Genomic DNA, 18763 nt, shown 5'->3' with positions numbered 1-18763 from the left:
CATCAAAAGGTTGTTGGAAACTGGTTTTAAGCAAAGTGACTTGTAATGAAACCAGTTTTAACAGAGACTAATTGATATTAACAAGAGTTAAGTTTCTATGGCATATTTCTGATCACAAAAACATCACTGAACTTCTAAATAAAGACCCTAAACCCTTTCTTTTTTCATTTTGTATCATCTTTTTATCCACTACCATTTATCGCCCCCACACCCTCGTCCACCTTCACCCACCCTCCCCCACAATAACCACACTGCTGTCCATGTTCATCAGTTCTTTTTTTTAAACACTTCTAATAATATTAACCATTAAAATCACTGTGAGCTATACATATACTTAAGAAAGATTAATAAAAACAATATGATAATTATATTCCAACCCATTTATTTCAGTTCGAGGTCATGAGTATCCAGAGCCTATCCAGGAAGCTCAGGGTACAAGGCAGGGTACGAGTCCTGGACAGGATGCCATTCCATTGCAAGACACACTCACACTTACACCCCCACTCAGCCAGATTGGTACAATTTAAACACACCATTAACCTAATGCACACATCTCTGGGATGTGGGAGGAAACTAGAACACCAGGAGAAAACCCATGCAGACATGGGGAGAATGCAAACTCCACACAAACAGTGGCCCCAGTCAAGAATCCACATTTTTTGATCAACATTACAACAGAACACTGAATGAAATGACAATATTATTCAAGGACCTGCTGTACTATAGGATAACCAAGACAACCTCCCCCCACCCCGTCATTGAAAAAATTCAAAGTAAATTTGGAATATATTTCACCTCAAATGCTGTTGTGGCTATTAAGTAAAGCTTGGAAAAATTTGAGACATGAAGCCTAAAAATAAGAAAATGCCGATATTATTCAACCTGAAGGTGGAAGGCTTATGAAATATCATAGCTGGAAGCAATCTGCATGATCAAATGTATATTCCTTAGGATTTTCTATATACAATAGTGTCATCTATGAATAATCATAGCTTTATTCTGAATGCCTTTTATTTATTGTTCTTGCCTTATTGCACTTACTAAGACTTCTAATACAATATTGAATAGGAGTGGTGAGAATAGTCATCTTGTTTAGTTTATGATCTTAGGGAGAAAACATTCAATCTTTCTATTACGTATCATATTAGCTGTAGGATTAGTTGATGTTCTTCCATTTCTGGCTTGTTAAGAGGTTTTAAATATAAATAATTTTTGAATTTTGCCAAATGTGTTTCTTTAGCTTGATAATATCATGTGTTTTTTCTTATTTTTCTGTTAATATGGGAATTACATCAATTGATTCTTTTTAAGCCTACAGCACCCAGTATTCCCAGGGTGTCTCTTATCCAAGTGCTAACCAGGCCCAGCCCTGCTTAGCTTCCAAGATTAGGCAAGATCAGACATGTTCAGGGTGGTATGACTCAGACTACATTAATTGATTTTTGAAGGTTAAACCAATCTTGTATTTTTGGGATAACATTCTCTTGTCAATGGTATATAATTCCTCTTATATGTTATTGCATTCGATTTGCTAATGTTTTGTTGAGAACTTTTGTATCTTTGTTCATAAAAGATATTGGTCAGTAGTTCTCATTTCTTATACCGATTTTGTCAAGATTTGGTATCAAGGTAATGCTGACCTCATAAAGTGAGACGAGAAGTGACTTCTTCCTATTCCATTTTTTGGAAGTTTTTTTTTTCCTCTGGCCACATTCAACCTGAATATATAGTAGGAAAAACAAAAACAAACAAACAAAGAACAAAAAATAGAAATCTCACCGATGGGTTGTTTCTTGAATCCTACCCGCTTCTGTCCACCTTTCAGGATCCCCTGCCTGATAATTCACCCTAGTTATCCTAGAAAAGTTGTGCACCTTCTATATCCCACTCTCTCTGGAAATCTTTCAGGCTGCTGCTCTCAAACCCTGTTACTCCATCTTGCCTGCAGTTCTCTGGTATTATTGCTCTAAATCTGGTTTTCATTTTTTTTATCTTTTACCCTTGGACTAGATATTTGGAACTTCCCTTACTTCCTGGGCCCACCCAGGCCTCATCTCAGACTTTGATTCTAATTCCCCTTTAATTAGAGCCCTCAATGTGCAGAAAAACCACACCCACTCCAATACCAGTCCCTGCTAGTAGGATTTCAAGCTGGGCCCAGTCCCTGCTTGCCTAGGAAGGTAGGTCTGCCACCTCACTGTTACAAACAAAATGAAACTTTCTAGCATGGAGCCATCATGGAATAATTCATGTGGCCCTGCTGACATTATTGATCACATTACGATTTAATGCACTGAACAGAAGGCCTGTGATTTTGACCATGACATTTTTCTGCCTTTCTGAAAGATTACCTGAATATAATTTAACTATTTTCTTGGTATTATTTTAACATCAATTATCTACCAGGCTACTAATGACATCTTACTAAAGTGGAAAAGACTGTTTTCTCCTCTAAAGAGGCTGCCATTGCTATAGGTTTTCTATGTTTTGTTGTTGGCAGTGATGTGTTTATTTGTTTTAGTTTTTTTTTCTACTTATTGTAGTGTTGTTGTTTTTTCCTTTTCTACACAGCTATGAATTTTCTCTGGAAGTGTCTTTTGTTTTAAATTGTTTCTAATTTGCTATAAACATTATTTAGAAAAGAAAAACCTGTTATTCCCTTAACATACCACTCTTATTCCTCCTTTTGAATTTTCACGCTTATGTATGGTTTGAATTTTTATGATTATATTATTTTACATTTTTAACAAATTAAAAATGCATTTTTAAAATGCATTACAAATAGTACTTACCTCAGGGGACAGTTATGAATGTTAAATACATGCAAAACACGAAGGAAAGTGCTTCGTCCCCAGTGAGCAATCCGTAAATATTAGTTACTGTGGTTTTACTGTCTCGTCCCAGAGACAGTCCACCACCACATTTGCAGCCCCTCTGACATCTCCTCCTGGATTTTCTACTCTTACCTCAGACTGCAGACCTGAACTTACCATCCTCTATCCAAGCTTTTTCTTCCTTCTGTGTTTCTTTCTTAACTCTGCCAGTAGTGCTAACTTACTATGACAGACTTCAATTTTTTTAAGATGCTTTTGATTTTTCTCTCTTCTTTGCCTCCCAACCCAAACAATTCCCAAGTTTTTTTTTATTTGGCCTTGCAATATTTCTTAAGACCTTAATTTCTTCTCTCCACCCTTGTTCAGAATCTTATTACTGATCACCTGGACTTGATGCCATAGTCTCTGGACTAGTGCAGTGGTCTAGTAAACTGCCTTTGATTTCCAACCTCTACAATATATTCCACGCACTTAGATTAATTTTCCTAAGGAATGTATCTGCTAATATCTCTTTTCCACTCAATAACTTTTGTTGACTCCCTGATATATACTGAATCAAGGTCTTCCATTCTGCAGTCCCAGTCCACGGCTGTAGTCAGCCCCAGCAACCCCTTCACACTTTGCACACTCTAGGCAAGTTATTTAACTTACACTAAAATAAAAAAGGTAATATTCTAACTGAAGGTCTATGACTCTTTTTTCTGTATTTAAATGCATACAATGTATTGAGTAGACTTTGATCACCTCTGCCTGGGCTTCTGAGAAGTCTCTTCTGCTGAATTTTTAACACATTCTTGGCTTTATTCTGGATTGATGAAATTGTCAAATAGCTGAGTTCCTTATAAGTGAAACTTTCTGCTATTAAAAAAGTGTAATACACACACATGCACACACTACAAACACATACTAAGGAGTACATTGGATTTCAACAATATTAATTCTTTACATCAAATGCAGTAGATACCAGAGAAATCCTTTTCCATTTTCCTTTACATTGGACATATTTGCAATTTGAGAACAAGAGCCAGTGTTGGTTTTCACACAGAATCCATTTAATTAATCATACTATTTAAACAGCTGGGGAAGCCCTATATTTATGTAAGAGCTTAACAGTCTTTCAAAAATTGTCAGGTATGAATCAAAATAATATTATTTCAGTTTTTAATGATACAGTATTTATCTTCAGATTTCATTCACACCTAACTTCATAAATCAATAATTCCAGCCTTTGAGACATATTATTACCTATGTTTAAATGCTTTCTAAAAGCGCTATCATATGCAGTGAGGTAAAATAGGGCCAAGGTTCTATTTACCATTGGATTAATTTGGAAAGTGTAAGATTTTCCAATTTTTGTTTCTAAATTTGACAAGCATTGGGTAGACCAGAGGAGAAATAACTTTATAAAATTATAGGTTTCCCCCTTTGTAGTCACTAGCAGAAAGATAAACTTTTCTTATTTAACGGTTAAGTTTGTCTCAGTCAACACAGCAACACAAACTCTACAGATAGATGTTGGTAGAGATACAGTTAAATTGGATCCTTGCTTTAAATCACTCAACAGCACAGTTTTAAAATAAATATTAATTTAAAAATACAAAATAATAGCAAACAAGTAGGGAAACATTATTAAACCAGTTTTAATACCAGTGTCTGTTCCAAAAGGCTAATTTGAAGAAGAAACTTTGGATTGTGCCAGAGATAATCTGGTAGGAACCTCTGCAGGGGTATCCAACCTGAAGCCCGTAGGCCACATGTAGCCCAGGATGGCTATGAATGCAGCCCAATGCAAAATTATAAATTTACTTAAAATATTATGAGATTTTTTTGTAATTGTGTGTCGCAATGTATTTAACATGTATCCCAAGACAGCTCTTCTTCCAGTGTGGCCCAGAGACACCAAAATGTTGGATACCCCTGCACAGGCTTGAGCAATTATTTAAATAGAAGTTCCTTATCCAAAGCCAGTGTGGTCAGTGCCCCTGAGGGCCACACTGAGGGCTTCGAAACTCAAAAAATAAATAAATAAATAAATAAATAAATAAATAAATAAATAAATAAAAGGAGCAGAAGCTCCATAAGACTAAATTTGAGGATAAAGGAAAGGATAGGCAATTGGAACATGAGATGGTCGATTTTAATTTTCTACCTTGAGTTATATCATTGCATAACAGAAGTGTTTATAGTTAGCAATGTGCATAGCTAATGCCCTAGGACTTCAACAGTTCTGTTATGGTTCCAGTGGAGACAGAACATCTGTTCTCCCCTAGGGGAACAAAGCAGGAAGGTGGCCACTGTAGCCTGGTGCTCGGAAAAAATCAGGGCTTTTTATGCACTAACTCAGCCTTGAGATTCCAATGAGTCATTAACCAAGGTCCACACACCCACATACCTCCCCACATACCTCTCAGGCTGCTTCTGCCTTCTTGTGCTGTCTCTGCTTCTCCTCCACTTCTTTCATTTTAATGCACATCTCTGTACACGAAGGAGAGGAATACGTGTTATTGTATTCCCTGTTCAACAATGCCACTGGAGTGGTGCTGGCCCCCACCACTGGCTGAGACACTGTTGACTACTGGCCAAGGGAAACTTGTCTCAGAAGACCAAGAGACTTTCTTTGCCCTCTAGAAATTTAACAACATGAGAGGAGAAGCAGATACATGCGAAAGTATGGGTTTCAGAATAAACATATTGACTTTATACATGAAATTGTCAGGTGTGGGTTAACTCAACCTTAATGTTATTCATTCATTCATTCATTCATTCACTCACTCACTCTCGAATTCACTCTACAGGTACTAAATATTACTGGGCAAGTTCCTAAGCCCTGGAGAAATGAGAGTGAACAACATTCAACCTCATCTTTGCCATCATGGAGCTCTCAAAAGAGTGGAGTAGAGAAACAATCAAATAAGACATAAATATAAAATTGATATTGTGATGTAAAGAACACGGTAATATGAAAGTTTATCATAACCAAACGTAACACAGTCAGGAAGGGAAGACTTTCATGAGGAGACAGAAACTGAATAGCAGGAAACCATATGACCACGAGGGAATAGTTTTCCATGCAGGAGGGGGGAGCATAGTAAGAGGGACTGAGGAAAGGCCACGTGATGAGAATACCATGGGAATATGATGGGAAATGAGATGTGATGGGGGAGAGGCTCACACTCTCTTCAATGTATAGAACTCACTGATGAGTTTCACTTTGAGTAGAAGTCAAGTATAGCACATACTTTGAGATAATTACCCAGAAGCATCATGTCTGGTCTGGACAGAGTAAAGATAGACCTGTACAGCCTAAAATCCAATACAGTTGAGTATAGTAAATGCATACCCATCCTCTCAGCATACATTAATTGCTAAGGATAGCAATAATAAGAGATGCCATCTTGAATAGGGGCCAAACCACCAATTGGTTAAAACAGAGCAGTTTTGACTAGCACCACTAATAAATAATGAACCCAATATCCTTTGCCTGGCCTTCACTCTTTCACATAAATTCAATACGTTAATGCATCTGCAATGAGTTGTCTCTTAAAAGTCCCTTGAAAGTCTCCAAATCTTTTAAAATTTAGAGTGCCTACAGAAAACAAATAAGCAAAATCCTTGACCTTTTCTCTATTCATAAGTAAGATCAATGGAATATGCCAAGAACCCAAGAACCCAAGTATTCTCAGCATTATTAAAAGAAATTTGCTTCTATGAACCCAAAACAAAACTGGAAATTTCCTTGAAAAAAAACAAGCTTGCTTGGTTAGCTTTTGATAATAAAATCAAGAAAATCCTAATATATACCAGTTGCAATACAGAATAACTTAATCTCCAAAACTCACACTGATATTTGACATATGTGGCCTAGACAACCCTTGGAATCTAAGAATGAGCAATTGAAGTCATTTATTCTTTCTGAGGGGAAAGGAGGGAGGTGAATTTCTACTACCCATTGGTCAGTATCACATGTCCCTTCTCCATTCCAGGGAGTATTTCCTATAACAACCCATTAAACTGATCTGTAACAATCAATAAAATACCTGAGACCATACATGAAATTCAAACAGAATCTCAGAATAGAGAGATAACAAGAAGATAGTCTTTTGTAAGCACATTTGAAATCAATTTTATTTTGAGAAAAATAGAGTAAAGAATGGGGAAGGAAATGCCATTAAAGAACTACCATGAGGATTCAGCAATTTCTGAGTTTTTCAATTAAGTTGCCAATTTTAAGGCTATTACACTGCTCCCTGAATCAAAAGGATTAACAATTTTCCTCTTAGCAATTAGAAAGGTAGAATTTTAGCATGGAAGCACATGGGGGAAGACTGTACAAGAAGTTAGAATTAACTAAATCTCCACTGAGGACCACCCAAGAGGAGCTAAATGAGGGGTTACTTTCAAGTGGGGCTGGGATCAAAGATTGAGGGAGATTAGAACCAATAGGAGGTTAAAGGAAAACATCTGGTCCTTTGCAGTAATCACCAATAGAGAGATGGATCTTCCTTGGAGGAAGAGCAGCCCGTCTGACCAGCGGCCCTACAGTGTGCCATAAAGTGCTGGTGCCATGAGGACGACACCTCTGTCCCTGCAGGAAATGCTCTCAAACCTTCAGCAAAATAAACAGAAGTCTCTCTTCATCAGGCAGAATGCAAATGTACAGTTTAACACTGGGATTCAAAAGACATTTTTCCCCTGTTGAGGCAACATAATCATGCTGCATATTGAGTAGAACCCCTTGACAGTCTTCCCCTAGTGAACCCCATCACTGGGAATGGAGGAGGTGGACACTGACCTTTTGGGGAAACAACTTAGAGCTGGGGCCATCAGAAAAGGAGGTGGTGCACATTAACATGAACTTTAGTTAGCCTTCTAGCTTGGGCTTGTATAATAAATGCCATGTCTGTTTAGGCAAGAGATGTTAATGTGTTAAGGAAAAAACAACAATATTCAGAAGAAATAAGGGACAGGGGAAATAACAAAAAAATCACTCATGAAAAAGGCACTTTCTTTGAGAATGTTGTTCCTTTTTTTTTTTTGTCATTTAAGCTGTTTAAAAGAGGATCTTACTTTCACAAGGTTTCTATACAAAGTGTAATTCTACCATATTTCCAATTCTTTAGAGGATCCTGCATAATTAATCACCCAGAGGAATGGCAAAACAGCCACAAAGTGACATCTTTAAATGTGCCAAGTTTATCTGTTATCTCTGCATATCACATTTCCTTAGGAGAATTCCAAGGAGGAATTTCTTAAAGGATCAGAGCAAACGTTTTTGTCTGACTCCTGTATCTGACAGGAAGGCGACTGGAACAAGATCCTGCATGCACTTGGCCACTGGGTCGTGGAGGGCAGCGGGCTGTTTCCCTAGCCAGGCCCAGGAGAGGGCTCGCACTTCCTGAGCAGTGTCAGCGACGAGCCAGCTGGTGAGAGGGAGAATCATAGCCCATCAGGGCTGGAATGAAGAGCTGGGATTAGACCATTTCACTTTTCCAAGGAGGAAACTAAGGTCCTAAAGAGTCACAAGTGTCAGCATTGGAGCCACTTCCTGCTGGTCTTCATCTGGATCCCTGGTTTCCCCATATCTCGCAAACCCTGTTCCAGTGCCCACTCAGCCTCGTCAATGACCTCCACTTTTCCTCTCCTCTGAGTCAGACAGCTAGAAAATGGGGTAACAAGGACCAGGCGACCTTTGTCCCAGAATTAGTGGTGGGGGCAGGAGAAAGGGAAAATTTGAAAAAGAACACACCATCATGTAGCTTTCCCCCCACGTGTAAGTGGGTTTCCTTACTAACCTAGCTGAATGCCCCCCCACACACACACTGTATTTATTGTCTTTCTTGGACCTCGGGTATAAAATATTGAGAATTATCATACTTCTTAGTTTGTGGCTCACTACTATCGCCTGGCCGTACAAAGCCCTCTCTCACTTTAAAAAAAAAATTGGTTACTTTCCCCCTTCATCCTCCATCCCCACTCCCACTGTCTTCCCTCCCACCAGCAGCCACTCTAATGTGTTTATTGTATGTCCTCGGATATCCACATGTCCTTGAAGAACTGAACGTTGTTTTGTGCAGTATCTGATTTTGCATTAAACTCCCCTTCTGATTGTTACTTCTTTCCTGAATACTCTTTTATTAAGATCTATCAGTTCATCTGTACATAAATCTAGTTTATCACCTCAAGCTGCTGCATATTATTGTGTATTGCATCATAACATTTTACTTATCCATTACTTCCAGCAATAGACATCTAGGTTGCCACCAGTCTCAGCTACTATGTTGAACAAGTAATGTTGAACTGAACATTCTCACATATATCCTCTTTAGGCAACAAAAGAAGTCCTGGGGAAGAGGCATACTTCTTTTCACTACGTATCACGTATTGCTCTCTGGAATGTCTGTGCTAGCTTATATGCCCATCTACAATGCAGGAGAATTCTCACATCCTCATTAGCACTCGATATTACATGACTTTTTGTTGTTGCCAATCAGAGTTCCTTCCCCATTCATAACAGGGCTCTTGATTTAGCAATTTAAATAATTATTTTTATGTTATATTCTTCTATTTCATGAAATCATATTTAATGACAAATGCGGAAAATCCCTTGTGTAACTTGACTAGATGTTGGGAATAACCCCACACCCTGACTAGCGGAGAGCTGTCTGCATGGCACGCCCCAGTTACCATTCTCAAAGGAGCAGGAAATGAACCACCCGTAACTGTAAAACCCGCTCCATGACTAGTTAATCTATGAGAATTCAGAAGTCACTTCAGGATTAAGTGATACACACACACACACACACACACACACACATATACATATATATATATATATATATCATTATGAAAACTAGCTCTTATTGTATTTTCACTGTGGATATAGCAGTTAAGAAATTATTGTGCTTTATAAACAAGGAACAATTTGGGATAACGTAGCAGTCATAGTGCTCATTTCCAGGCTCCTTCATCCCACTCCCACACCTGTACACATACACTCTTCCATGAAATTGGTCCCCACCATGCGGAGTGGTCCAAGATCTATGTTAGTGCCACATGATCCTGCCCTCTAGCCGCAGTTCATTCAATGAGGAAAATTCATTGATCTAACATTAAACTCATGTATAAGTACGAATAAATCAGTAAGAGTCTTATGACTTTGAGCTGAGATTGAGTCACTAAGACATGGCGAGTGCCGAAGGCAGTGCAAGGGCCAGGGAGAGCTCATGTCACCAGAAGGCAGACACTGAGGAGTTGCTGAGAATCCCAATCTGCAGAGAGATGCAAAGGCTACAGCCTTCAACCGGTCCAACATCACTGAATGCATGCATCAGCCAAGCAGGAGCCTTACTGGAGAAAACCTGAATCCGAACCCTTCACCTAGCTTCACTCCCATCGTACAGGCAATAAAGCTACTCAGCCATGCTCCCTCAAACACAGGTCCCATCAATGCCAGAAGAAAGGACTGAGGCCAACTCTCAGGCCTTTTTTTTCCCCCAGTTCTCCAGAGCTTCCTCCGATCAAGCATCATCTACCATTTCTTTAAGGGAAAATAGAACATCTGAGCCTCTACTACTCCTCACTTGTTGGAAATAAGCTTTGATAATCACTCTCAAGGAGATGGAGGGACAAAGGGAGTTATGGCATTTGCCAGGGAGTCAATTCCAGCACCCAAAAGGTCAACTCCAGTGTGGGTGACTCATGCATGTCCAGAAGCTACTGAATGTCAAAGCTAGTAAGGATCTAAACACAACATAACTCAGATATTTAATAATATTTTTAAATAACAATCGAGGACATTGTTTGAGGACATTGACGGCATTCTAAATATCATTTTTGAACAGAATTAGATTGGCTTGGTGGATGTCATCAAGCTGGGGAGAAGGATGTGGGAGGAAATTAAAAAACAGAGACCTGTGGTTGTCAGGAATCACTTTCTTAGCAGCCAAAAATCTTCTGGGACTGGCTTAGAGAAAACTGTCTCCCTGACAACCATCTGACTATAAGCAAACCAGTAACTCTCTATTTGTAACTGTGAGTTATGCTACCAAGCCATTGGCTCTATAAATTAATAAGCAAAATAGAATAGATATCTGTGTTTTTCCTTATCCCTAAACTCCTTTTCTGGGAGCAGAGTGTATTGATTAAGGGAATGGGCTATAAATTGGACTGTGTGTGTTTCAGTCCTAGCTCTATCTTTCCAGCTAGGTGCTTTTGAGCAAATTACTTCAATTTACTCATGTATAAAATAGAGATGATAATAGTGCTGTTGAGGGAACTGCCTTTAGACTAGTGCCTGGGAGATAAGTATTGATTAAATGTCAACTATTATTATAATTTTTATTTTGATAACAACATCATGATTCTCCTTCAGGGAACCACTGTCTCTCCCATCCAAAGTCCAATTGACTAAGGCAGACTTGACCCCTTCCCTTAGCTCCTCAGATATATCCAAAGTAGATTCTGTGAGCGTCAAGGTTAGGAGTTTTGAATTGAAATATTGGGAAAGAGGCACTTCTATTTTCTTTGTTTGCTGAGCTAATATCTATAAACCTGGAGCCATTGGGAATTATCAGATAGATTGATTCTTCCTAAGGATAAAGCCAACACAGAAAAAAATCAGGGCTGAGTAAGGGCAAGAGATCAAATCTATATAACATTAATCAAGCTCCTGGATCTAGCTGTTCCTGAAGCCAGTTCCTGATACCCTTGGAATTTCCAATTGTGTGGGCCAATAAATTCTCTTCTTTGCTTATGTAATGTAAATTGGAATTTCTGTTATTTATCATTGGAATAATATAGTAAGTTATGGCCAAAAAATTGGGGGCTAAGTAATTCATTTCTTAATTAACTCATCCACATGTTGTATTGAGTACCTGCTCTATGCTAGAGAGTGTACTGGATACTATGACACAGTATTAAACAAAATAATATTTACATTGAAGTAGGGGGGCATAGTCAATAAATAAATTGATTATACTAAATAAATGGTCATTTTTGTAGGTCAAACACAATTGAATACTGGCAATTTCACACTTCGGCCTAATATCTAAAGCTCATACTACAGCTCTGTTTATCTTAAAAGGGTATATACTCTGATGGTGAACCATATTGCTGGCTTCTAAGCAAATCACCGCAAGGGGCTCCTAGTTTTACATCTTCATCCCACAAATCCCCACTCCTCCTGCTCATCATTTCTTCTATTATGAATTAACTCTGGGTAATACCGCAAGCTTTGTTCCAGTGTAACAAAAGATGCAACCACCTTAGAACTTATTTTCCTCTCACTTAGGTCCCTCACACCTATAAAACCGTATTGCTTACTAATCCTGGGGACATATTTTCCTTCATAGGTTGTCGGGAACAGCCTGCTTGAACCCAGTGCAGCCCCTTTATAAATAGTATCACTTGGTACCTGCTCTACCTGCTTTACCTGCTCCATGGCTGAATTCCTGATTCCTGCTCAATTGCTCAATCCCTGCCTTCCTAACTTAGAACACCTGGCCCACTCCCATTGTCTGTAGTTTGCAGGAAGATTACATCTTGCCTTGCTGGTGGGAGTTCAACAGGGAGCTGAATCTGGCAGGAGGACTATTTATACTAGAAGTGACAATAAAATCAGGGGTAGACTGGGTTAGAGCAGAGAAGCAAAGTGGGTGTCCTGAGGAAGTGGACTCTGAGACAGAACCAGGCACACAGAAACTTATCAAAAAGAGCTCTTGAGAGCCACAATACCTGTAAAAAGGAAGGGAAGAGAAGGAAGGAAGTAGGATTGGGTAAGGTGGAGAAGTGAGACTCAATGGAGTTTTAAGAGAAGACTTAGAAGCCTGCAAAGAGTTCTGAAGATGGGATGGCCCTTAAGACTTGTTCTGAACTGAGGTGAAAGAGTAAGTCCTTTATATCCAGAGCATGGTACCCAGAACACCTGTTTCACTTCTTTGCAAATATGTTATCAGCAATACTCACATTGTTTAAAGTTTGTTTTGTCAACTGAATTCTAATTACAGTCATTCCTGCTCATTGCTGAGCCCTTTTGGCCCCAGAGTAAGTGCTGTCCTTAAAAGTCAATGAAATGCTTATTGAAAGCATGAATAAACAAATGAATAGTTAGTGATTAAAGGGAGTGAAACAAGACTATAATTTATATTCTCTAGAGGACTGTTTACGTTTAAAGAAGGAATCTGATCATTTCATTGCCAACATTTGAGATAATTTCACATTATAATCTCTCAACAAATGTTGGCTAAGTAATTTGTACTAAATATTTTAGGGATACAAACACAAATGAGAAATGATCCTTAGTGTCAAGAAACTTGTCTTCTAGTTGTAAGTCATACAAACAAATAATTCCGGCGCAATTCAGGATGTGTTGTTACCACCAGAATCACCCAAAGTGGCCAAAGAGTTGGGAGGCTTGAGCCTCTCTTATATTTGGGTGGAGTAAAGCTTTGGGGAGGTGGTGCACTTTATCTGGGCTCTGAAGGGTGAACTGGGCTTGGGTAAAGTCAGTGAGATGTTCAAAGCTAAGGGAATGCCATGGGCAGAGGAAGAGAAAGTCGTGAATTAGCTGGATGGTGGAGTACATTTATGAAATGGCAAGAGAAAACACTAGAATATAGGTGAATAGTCAGCTTCTGGAAATGTCTGAGGAAGTTTCAACTACCTAGACACCTGAGTCTTAAAAGAAAAATACTCTGATATTCTTAAGTGTAATTATTTTATTTCATTCTATCCAGCAGTGGGTCTATCCTAGGCCAATAATTCATTTGTGAACCTGGCTGGGGTTTTTTTTATTTAGTTATTTCATTTTCAAAAGATAAGGGATCATTCATAAATATTTGTGAAATTATATTACAACACCAAGGTGTTTCTGAAATTTCCTAAACCCACCAAAAGGCTTAAATATTACCTATTTTTGAGAGGTCTTTATTTATTTATTTTCTTTTGGTGCCGGGAGATGAGGGGTCATGTGCTGAATTCCCATGTGAGAAAGAGAAAGCTTTCAGAAACATTTTTGGGGGCCGCTAAAAACTAAACAGCTTACTCTCAAAGCATGCCAAACCAATCAACAGTATGAGAAGTAATGAAATAAAAGCAAAGAGAAATATATTTAATTTCTAAGGTTGGTGAGTACTACATTAACTGTATGTTACTTCTCAAAGGTACTTCTATCTTGTGCTGATCTAAAATGAAAATGGGTTTAATTATAAACAGTGATTTGAGATTTCATATACAGTTTAGGAAAGCAAGAATAAACAATGTACTTACTGATATCTTTTAATTAATATCAGGTTTGTCCTTCACAAGTCGAAGCAACCATGGCTGAACCTCATCTCTAAGGTTAGAAAATGTAAATTATGTTTTTTTATCATAACCTTAGTTTTCAGCTAGCTCCATGACCCCCACTACCTGGCAGCACCGCTGTGACAGTCTTGTGGCCCACACTGAGTGGGAAGGTGGATCTGCCGAATTACAGCAGGACAGCCTCAAGTTTCTTTTGAAGAGATCCATGATTAATGTGTTCTCACATTTCCCTCAGCAGGTTGCACATTGGAAAGTTCTTTCCAGAAGCTTTGGACACGAAAAAAAAAAAATCACAGGGCTGGGCAGATTCATGAATGTCTTCTAGCTCCAGGAAAGCCATCCAGACTGGAGACGTGCCAAAGGGCATTCTTTGGCCTCCTGCCAGTATTTTGCAGCGGGGAAACATTATGTGGAGGGACTTCCTCTGCTCTAGTGAAAGCTAACTGAAGGTCAGAAAATTATCCATTTTACCCACACACAGAGTCTGACATTCACAGATTTATTATGGCTCAGGAATTCATGACATACCCTTAGAGTTTACCCTGGATGACAAAGAAAGTAGAAATATGATAATGAAATCATTATATATAAACATTAGTCTTTTCTCCACTTTTTCCTTTCACTGCCCCCCCACCAAATTATAAATAATGATTGGCTTCATTCTATAAGTTTTTAAATAACTTCCAAAAATATTTTCCCAACAGGAACATGATATGGTCTAGTTTATAATAACTAAACCCGATGTAGCAAAGTATAAATGTAATACTTTTTCTTTACTTTTTAAAATTTAGGTCATCCTATTTATAGATTCATCTTTAAACTACACTTTTTAAATAAAACATTTAATGTTAAGGGAGGGAAATATCACCATGTCAGATTGGTTACTTCTATCTCTTTATTCTCCACTCCATTTTTTACATTAAATACTAAAATTAAAGAAAATTAATATCTCCTTGTTATTCTTTGTGAAACAAATAAAAAATCACATGTACAAACTGCTAAACTTTAACAAAGCAATGTGTAAAGTTGTAGTCTTTTAACAATTAAAATTTACTTCAGCCCTGGCTGGTGTGGCTCAGTGGATTGAATGCCAGCCTAAGAACCAAAAGGTCACTGGTTCAATTCCCAGTCAAGGCACATGCCTTAGTTGTGGGCCAGGTTCCCAGTTGGGGGCCTGTGAGAGGCAACCACACATTGATGTTTCTCTCCTGCTCATTCTCCCTCACTTCCCCTCTCTCTAAAAATGAATAAATAAAATCTTTTTAAAAAATTACCTCAAGTCTTTTTCATTCCATATCAGTCCTAAGGCCACAAACCCAGAAACAATTTCTAGTTTTTAAATGCTCCCATTAACATATATGAAAACACAGTAAGTGAATAATTTTCATCCCAAGGTATGGAACTCCCAGAAGTGAATTATTTATATGAACTACATAAAAGTAATCCAGTAATAACAATGGTTGCCAAACAGAAGTATCCTTTATAATTTTCATTCATTCAACAAAGATCCCTAAAAGTCCTACCAAGTGCTTTCTATCAAGGTAAAAGTTTTAAGGTATATGCAATATATAACATGCAATGCCTGTCCAACAGAAACTAGGCTCCAGTTGGGAAAACACACATGTGTGAGTGTGTACACACACACACACAATGCCCAGCCATATGTGATTAAGGGTTCAACAGCAGTCACAATACACAAAGGACAGTGGCTCAGAGGAAATAGTGATCACTCTGACTTCTATGAGTTTCAGAAGTTGTCATGGAACTGGTGGGCACGTTTCCAAAGGATAAACCAATGGCCAAGGATTCCATTCTTCACAGACATATACATCTAATTGAAAAGAAAATGCTGTTTGTGCTTCGATCAGCCGCTCGTGCTGAAAGTGCCTGTTGCTATGATTCCTACAGGTTTTGCCAGGAATCCTGAGCAAATGCACAATAAGTCTTACCCTCTGAGCACCAGAGAAAATGATGGGACACTACCGATACTCTTATGTACAAATGAAATGGCCTTCTCAGAGTTGGGAAAGGGGAATACATATAAACACAAGGCTTTTTCTGAAGAACTTTTACTGAGAGTTATACACCATCAGTTGTATTGTCTTCCATGGAACCAGCTCAGCTTACTTCAGAATTTAAGAATGGATGGCTAAGCTCAGTGGGAACAAAGTATTCATACTCTATAGTCCAGTTTTCTAAACATTCCTGAGTCTGTGCATCTAATCAATTTCCTTTTACCTGAGCTTTATGATTTTAATTATTAATTAGAACCAGCACTAGAAGAATGTGATATATCATTAAGAATCATATATATACATAAAGGTGAGGAAACTGAAACCAGATAGAAATTGTAGGAGGTGCTTAACAGTACTCAATTTTTTTTCCAGTCCTCTGGGGTTGCAATACCTCCAGCAATGAGGTACTACAACTCCACCATGAGAGGACAGTCTGTGATCTGAGATGGGTGGCACAGTGGACATGCTAGAGACTAGTGACAATGTGACACAGAAGCTCTCCAGAATGTAGAAAATGTTCTATTTTTCTTTGAAGTGCTTTTTTTGCTTTGTTTTCTTCAGAACTCTACTAAAATTAGGGCGTTTCATACATGTGGTAAGCCTTATTGAGAGAATTCAAACCATGTATCTTTTCTTAACAAATTGCCTGTGCTCTGCACCAGCAACATGGATGTCATTTTCACATATCAAGCCAAAAAAGAAATCAATTTACAGCCTGTTATTCAAATTAGCCCAGCTGTGAATTCCTCTCTGTGCAGGGAGGTTTTATGGCCATCCATTCTTAAAGTTGACAGTTGTTCAAGAAATATGTGTTAATTTTGCCATTGAAATTTTATTTATTAAGAGATTTTATGTACTCAGAAAGATATATGACTTGAATAGGCTAGCATTGTTGAAAATGAGCAATCCAGATTTTGCGGAGATAGAACCAACTTTCCAGAACAAGATGCCCCTTCAACTAATAAAACAGCAGAATTTATGTTACCACTGAGTTTAGCGAAAGCCAAAATCTTGTTCTGCGCCACGAGTCTTTGACCTATTAAAGAGCAGGAAGACTTTGTGCGTGTCTAAGGTTAAGCGAAGATGGCTATGATTCGAAAAGATGTATAACAAAGAAGCACAATGGTAAAGCCTAAGAGATTAGGAAAGGACTACACGAATCCACTTCTTAACTTTGCTCATCTTTATGACTATTTTATCCAGTGAAGTTATCTTGGGTGACTGACTCAACATCATCCTATCTCATGCAAGTGAATTCATTTCAGTGCAAATGTCTACAGAAGCTGGGAAGGTAGTACAAAGATCTCCGAACTCCTGAAGAAAAGGCCTATGTACTCATAAGGGATTTTTAATTAACCTTTCTTCCTTTAAGAAATTGCTTTCGTATTTTCCTTTCTCTCCTTTTATTATACCCCCCTGCCCCGCCCCCATCAGTCAATTTTTTCTGGGGTGGATTGGGTCACCACCCAAACCCACAGCGACACCTGCTGGCCAATCAGGAATGGCGGGACTGAGTCTCTGCAAAGGCTTTGCCTGGCCTATGGTAAGCAACAGAGTATATTGAAACAAACATTAAGTCCTATCAAATTATTTCAGAAACTTAGTGAGAAAAAATTGAGTGAGAATTACTTTCCAAGTACAGCTTTGGAAGGGCGAACTTTTCAGGGGAATTGGCCTGAACTATTACAAATATAAAATTTAAGGATTCTAAGGGTTTTGACCTCATAAAAATGAGCCAAAAATACATCCTGTAATACACACCAGTGATTAAGCCTTAAGAAAATTGTTGCACTAATTACTCATTGACGTTCACTTTTTTTACATTGGTTTTTAGCAGCTACACTCAGAGTCCAAAGATTTCATGTAGCACTAACTGAATAAAGGCCCCGAAGAAACACAGGGGAGTGTGCTGCACGCACATTTGTTCCTTTAAAAATACTGATTAGATCTTCAACACAAAGGGTTAACCACTGAGGTTTAAAACATTCGGTCCTATCACTTCCCGAGGACTTCCAATTCTCAGTTCGGTTTCTTTACTGAAGAAATTAATATTTTGTTAATCCTAAGTATTGATACATTGGTTATTTTGGCTGCAAACAATTTTTTAGGATATTTGCTTTGTTTTAAGCAAACCCATTTCTGACTGGAAAGTACAAATTCTAGTAAAAACAAAGACAACAGGAATATTTTTTAATATGAGTCCATTTTCTTAAAATATTTATACTTTTCCTTTGAAGGTTAAATTCTAGGAAAAATTCCCCAAATGCATGTTCATATCTGAACTGGGAGGTGGTCCCTGAGGACTTGTAGCAGCAAATGTGTATTGGACAAGAATATTGGCCTTCTTCATCCTCACTCTGTGTTCTAAAAGCCGAAGCTTCATTTTAGCATGACCTTAGGAGAACAGTGATACTTGTAGCATTTCCTGGTATTTGGTGAAAGGAATGTTTTTATTTGACTGCGGATGTCACTTGGTTTACAGGAAAGATTTGGTAATGTGTTCATGCCAGTACTGCACTTACTCCCAATTTCTTGCTATGTAGGAAGAACACATGTCAAAGCTCACTGTTTGTTAAATGGAAAAGATTCAGTACACCAGAAGCTTCTATTATA

At 38.2% G+C, this 18763-nt stretch overlaps 1 long non-coding RNA gene across 1 annotated transcript in view; it reads right to left on the bottom strand.

Annotated features, from left to right (window-relative positions):
* Positions 1-4640: 4640 nt before the first annotated feature.
* LOC118496922 overlaps positions 4641-18763 on the bottom strand; it is a 103338-nt gene continuing 89215 nt past the window's right edge. The window contains exons 2-3 of the long non-coding RNA XR_004899480.1: positions 15872-15966; positions 4641-5309 (exon numbers count right to left, since the gene is read on the bottom strand). This is a non-coding gene — a long non-coding RNA (uncharacterized LOC118496922). The remainder of the gene's footprint in view (positions 5310-15871; positions 15967-18763) is intronic.

Source organism: Phyllostomus discolor, chromosome 1 (assembly GCF_004126475.2).
Source record: "Phyllostomus discolor isolate MPI-MPIP mPhyDis1 chromosome 1, mPhyDis1.pri.v3, whole genome shotgun sequence".
In the NCBI taxonomy this organism is placed as follows: domain Eukaryota; kingdom Metazoa; phylum Chordata; class Mammalia; order Chiroptera; family Phyllostomidae; genus Phyllostomus; species Phyllostomus discolor.
Note: the sequence above shows the minus strand (reverse complement) of the source record. Positions and strands in the feature narration are given on the sequence as shown.